The sequence below is a fragment of the Phoenix dactylifera genome, chromosome 12, assembly GCF_051530095.1.
Source record: "Phoenix dactylifera cultivar Ajwa chromosome 12, Ajwa_hap1_PhDact_Kaust_v1.1, whole genome shotgun sequence".
Classification (NCBI taxonomy): Eukaryota; Viridiplantae; Streptophyta; class Magnoliopsida; order Arecales; family Arecaceae; genus Phoenix; species Phoenix dactylifera.
In genome coordinates, this window is record NC_143201.1 from 14,718,609 (window position 1) to 14,724,608 (window position 6,000).

Consider the following 6,000-nt stretch of genomic DNA (forward strand, 5'->3'; position numbering starts at 1 on the left):
CTCTGCTTCAAGGATTGGCTGGATGCTGAGGCAAGACTTCAAGATAAAGGTGGACATAATACAACATCCTCTGATGATGATGATACAAACACTACTGAAGACTGAAGACTGAAGACTGAAGACTGAAGAGTGAATACTGATTCACTGAATCACTGATGATTAGTAAGATTTCTTAATTTTTTATAATTGTACATTTTTATTGTATTCTGGAGGTCAGACCAAGGTCCAAACCTCGGCCCTTTCTTAGTTTCTTATTGTATTCTAGAGGTCAGACCAAGGTCCAAACCTCCCTTCATGTACCATTTTGATTTAAATTAATAAACTGGTAGGGGTCTATGCCAAACCCCCCACCATTAAGGTGGCTTTATATTCATAAATCAAGATTTCTTAGTGTTCAATATTTATTAATTTATTAAAAAAATTTATGAAGCATTAATTTTTATCGGGCCGAGCACGGCCCGCTGGCCAGGACCCTCTAGCCCAGCACGGCCCTATCAAAGGGGCCGTGCCAGGCACGGCCCGGCACTGTAGCTTGCGGGCCGTGCCAGGCACGGCCCACTTCGTGCCGTGCCGTGCCGGGCCGTGGGCGGCCCGGCCCAGTGCCCATCTCTAGTCTCATTCTTTCTCATCCGATCCCATCTTTAGTTCTTTTATTTGGGAAGTCCCACGGGAAACAGATGAGAGGGAGAAGAGTTTGGGTACTTTGGGAATGATCTCCCAAGGAAAAAAATTAATTAAGTGCTGAGAGGAAGTTTTCGATGGGAGTCGCTAGAGGAAGAAAGGAAGAAAAGCTAGTCGCGATGGAAGCCAAAAATTAATGAAGTGCTGAGAGGAAGTTTTCGATGGGAGTCGCTAGAGGAAGAAAGGAAGAAAAGCTAGTCGCGATGGAAGCCTTCTCCACTGCTGCGGCTGTTCAATTCTCCATGGAAGGCTGATCTCCTCTCCAGGGCTGGATGCAGCCCTAACAAAGGGATACGGATTTTATGTATTTAATTTTATATTCTTGGAGTTGTATGAATTCTCTTACTCTTAAATGAATATTTTTTCTGCATCTCATATTTAATCTCTGTGACTTTAAATATGATGTTCGTACAACTGCTTTCATGATCACGAAGTAAGTATAAAGATCAGCCATGCTTAGGAAGATGCAGTGTCCTGCCACATTAGTTTAGGGTAGACATTTCATGCCAACCGAAGATGGATGTTCCTAAATTACTTTTGTGAAAATTTATTTGAATGCTTATTAGGCTTGCAGCCAATTTGCATGTTAATCCAAGAATAAATTAAAATACAAATAACCCTTGTCCGATGTTAGTGGTGAATTCCTTGCCCTAGGTTTTTTCCAAACTGATATCATTTTAATTGCATTTCTTATTAAATTATTTAGTTTAATAGTCTTCACAAATTTCTTTTTTCAAATATTTTTTTTAAAAGAAAAACAACTGTACCCCAATTTCTGTGGATCAATACCCGTAATCACTATCCTACTAGATACGTGCTATTGCATGGTCTTTAAAGTTGACTATCAATTTTTGGCGCCGTTGCCGGGGATTGCTAGTATAGTTATTTTTCTTTTCATTAAAAAAAAGAAAAAAAAACTTTCAAAATATATATATCTAAAATAAAATAAAAATATTTTCTATTTTTGTTACTTTACTTATCTCCTTTTTCTCTCTTACTAATTTTTGATTTTTTTTTTGGTATTATTTGATCAGGAATCAAAGAGGAAATTTGAGACGATCAAAAAGGGAACTGCTGAAAAAGGAATGCTGTAGAGGTTTGTCTAAAAATAAAAAAAAAATTGCTGGAGAAATTCTCTTTGGTAACCTCTAAATATTTCTTATTTAAATTGATTCCCAGTTTGCTTGAAATTTTGTGGTGATTGTTTGATTTTAATTTCAGTAAAAGTGTGAATGCATGCTTGATACACATACACCAATTAATCCGCACATAGTAAGGGCAATCACCCCAACAAGATAAGAACTGGATTTCATCACCAGATTCTTGCCCAAATTAGGTGAATCAATTCTCACATAGCCATCACGTTAATTAAAATCAATTAGACATTGGCCCCTAGGGACATTCGAGCTCAATAGGACGAAGATCACCGAAAGTTGCACCAATTTCGCTCTATGGCTCAGTTGATGTCTATGCAAGCTTTGTCCCTATAAGAAAAACATTTCATCTGTTCAAGGCAAGTGGTTTTTAAATGGGACCTTTGCGAACGCATCGTGACCCCCCCACTTACCTGGGAGTTTACCTGGTCAACTCAGTTCATTAGACCAGATTGGAGGCTTAGGTGCACTCTTCAAACCAGTTAGGAGCTGTCTAGTGATTTTAGGGTAAACACAAGAATTTGATGTGTTTTTCTTCTTAGTGCATGCTTGACTGTACTTGACTAACTAGAAGAGTATTAGTGTATGCTAGGGTGTCGTAACAGATCTTCTGAATTAGTACCTTTTGATTGTGAGATAGACCGTTCTATTAGGGTCCTTCGAGCTGAAATCCGCACCTATAGAACCATAGGATCTGCTCCATCTGTCGAGATGGCTGAAGAACAACCCAAACTCTTGAGGGAGTACTTTACTCTCACCATTTATACTGCTCCATCTTGCATTCGATTACCTGAAGTAGCAGCTGTACAATATGAAATAAAGTCTAGTATGATCCAAATGCTCCCATCTTTTTACGGGCTCACCAACGAAGACCCATATAAACACCTAGATGAATTTCTTGAAATCTGCACCACTGTCAAGATTCAAAACTTCACTGATGATGCTCTGAAACTTAGATTATTCCCCTTCTCCCTTAAAGACAGAGCCAAGCAATGGCTGAAATTTTTAGAAGCCGATTCGATTCGTTCCTGGGATCAAATACAACAAGAATTTCTTAAAAAATACTTTTCCATAGGAAGAACGAACCAGTTTAGATATGCCATCACAAGCTTCTCCCAAACTGAGGGAGAAGAATTTCATGAAACCTGGGAGTGATTTCGAGACCTAATCCATAAATGCCCGCATCATCAGATACCCAAGTAGCAATTAGTGCAATACTTTTATGACGGATTGTCTGAACGAAACCGTCAGATGGTTGATGCTTCTTGTGGGAAAACTTTCATGCTTAAAAATGAGCATAAAGCATGAGAATTATTTGAAAATCTCATTGAAAACTCTCTCCACTATGCTTCTTGTTCTCGTCAAGCACCCCCGAGTTCTCAAAGAAAAGGGACCATTTGTGAAATAAGTCATTTTATGGACCTGTCTAACAAGGTAGATGCATTGTCCCATAAGATTGACCAACTGATGATAGGAGGACATGTCGTTAGTTCTTCCCAAGCACAAGTGTGTGCTATCTGTTCTAGCCCATCCCACCCTATTCATGAGTGCCCTTCAGCACCTCAATTCTCCGAACTCGAGCAAGAACACATCAATGCTGCTCAAACACAGCCCAGACCGGGTAATGACCCATTTTCCAATACATATAATCCAGGATGGCGGAATCATCCAAACTTTTCTTGGAAGCAGCAAGCTTCGAATACTGCCCAACCCTACTCCCACAATTTTCAAAACCCTCAAAATTTTCAAACCCCACAAAATATTCATCCCTACCGTCCTTCGACTCAATTTCAACACACTCCTTCTCCACCCCATAGAAACACAGCCTTTGAGGAGAAAGTGTTGACCGCCCTTTAAGGTTTGAAAACCATTACACAATTGGTGCACTCTCACATGCAATCCATCGCCAAGCTAGAATCCCAAATAGGGCAACTAGCTAATGCATTGAACAAGCGAGAGGAAGGAAAACTTCCAAGCCAACCAGTGAGTAATCCTAGGGGACAATACATGGCTCAAGAAAATCAACTAAATACAATTCATCATGAACAAGCCAATGCTTTGACTACCCTAAGGAGTGGACGTGTTGTAGACAATAAGATTGGGGAGGGTAACAATAAGGAAGGTAAAGAAGAGGAGAGAAATGTATCACATGAAAATCCAAAACCTTCTTCTTCTTCTTCAGCTAGTCCACCATCTCACATTCCAAAAGTCCCATTTTCTGAAGCTCTTAATTCACCCTCCCTCTTTGGCAAAAAGGGAACTTCACTAGAGGAGATGATGGAGATTTTCAAACAAGTCAAAATCAACCTTCCGCTTCTTGATGCTATTAGACAAGTTTTTTCCTATGCCAAATTTCTCAAAGATCTTTGTACCCAAAAGCGAAAATATATGACACATGTGCCTAAAAAGATCTTTCTAACTGAGCAAGTGAGTTCTATTCTCCAACACAACACCCCTCCAAAATTCAAAGATCCTGGTGCTTCCACCATCTCCTGTGTCTTAGGAAATAATTTCATTGATCGAGCACTCTTAGATCTAGGGGCAAGTGTCAACATTTTACCTTATAGTTTATGAGAAACTTGGGTTAGGTGAGTTAAAACCAACCTCGGTATCCCTTCAATTGGCTGATCGATCTGTAAAAATACCACGAGGAACAATTGAAGACGTCCTAGTCAAGGTAAAATTCTATTTCCCAGTCGATTTTATCGTCCTTGATATGGAACCTGTGCCTAATCTTAAGAAACAGATCCCTATGATTCTAGGTCGTCCCTTTTTAGCTACAGCCAATGCGAGCATAAATTGTAGAACTGGGGTGATGAATATATCTTTTGGAAATATGAAGGTCAAGCAAAATATATTTCGTGCCTCTGATCAACCCGCAAAGGAAGTTGAGTGCTTCCTAATAGACAAAATGGACGATCTTGTAGAAGAAACCCTTCCCTATATGTTGGCAAATGACCCTCTGAAAACATGCTTGGCCCATTGTAACTTTGATATAGACAAGGCCATAGAAGCAGTCAACTTTTTGCCCGACAATCAATCTTCCACAAATTTTCTTCCTTGGAGAACTCGGCATGAACCCGGTATGATTTGATAAGGATGCGCTGCGTCTGGCTGAAGACGTTAAATTTAGCGCTTGTTAGGAAGCAATCCAATTCTCATAGGTTATTTTTGCACATTTTCTTATCGTATTTTTTTCAGGAGTCCTCATATTACTGATGCAACTACGGTACAATGCTTCTATCCTTCATATGCATCATATTTTCATCCAACATAAAATAACCATAAAATAAAAAAATTATAATAATATAATATTTAAAAAAAACATTGAGGACAATGTCTGATCTAGGTTGGGGGTTATAAGATTTGAATTTTTTTAAGAAATTTTTCGCATTTTCGCATTTTTGAATAAGTTTTCATCTAAAAAAAAAGGCCCTAATTTCTATGCCTTAGTGATGAAATGATAAATACACAAAGTATATAAAATCTAAAAGCCCAATGACTAGTCAGGAGTAAGATAATTTGAGTTCTTTTTATTAAAAGTTCTTTTAGCGAGTTGTAAGATAATTTTTACTTTAGAATTTTACAACACACATGGCCTGCACTTTTAAGGGTTAGGTTCAACATTATGTTGTTAAGTCTGGTAGCAACCTTGAATCCTGATGAATCATACCTATCTAATTCACTATATTTATTTTTTAAAAAAGAAGAAAAAATAAAAAAAAAGAAAAGAAAACTGAATTTAGTCAGGTACATCGAAAAGGGCTACCTATCGTTAAAGGTCAGCGGGCTTATGATGATGAACTCGAGCATAGGTCTGTAGGGGAGTCTTGATGCCCAACACCTTATGTCATCTGGTGTGGGAGTGTTAACTGAATGCTCGCTATAGGGAGGAATCATTACAAGAGTAAAAGTGCATAATTTATTTATAAATACAAAATAAATTTAAAAAAAGAAAGAGAAAATAATATTGACCTTGAAAAAGATGATAGTGTGAAAGCCATCTGTTGCCCAGATAGACAACCCAAGAGGGGGGGTGAATTGGATTTTAAAATAATTATTGCAATTAAAAGATTTGTGGATAACTAATTAATACTTTTTGCAAGTTGATTAATTAGATGCTATGTGCAGTGAATGAAATGAAGGTAAGAGACAACAAAGCAAT

General features: G+C 38.1%; 1 non-coding gene across 1 annotated transcript; it reads right to left on the reverse strand.

Annotated features, from left to right (window-relative positions):
• Positions 1–2,922: 2,922 nt before the first annotated feature.
• LOC120112076 (small nucleolar RNA R71) lies at positions 2,923–3,028 on the reverse strand. Its single transcript, XR_005513572.1, has one exon. It is a non-coding gene; the product is annotated as a small nucleolar RNA R71 (small nucleolar RNA).
• Positions 3,029–6,000: the final 2,972 nt, after the last annotated feature.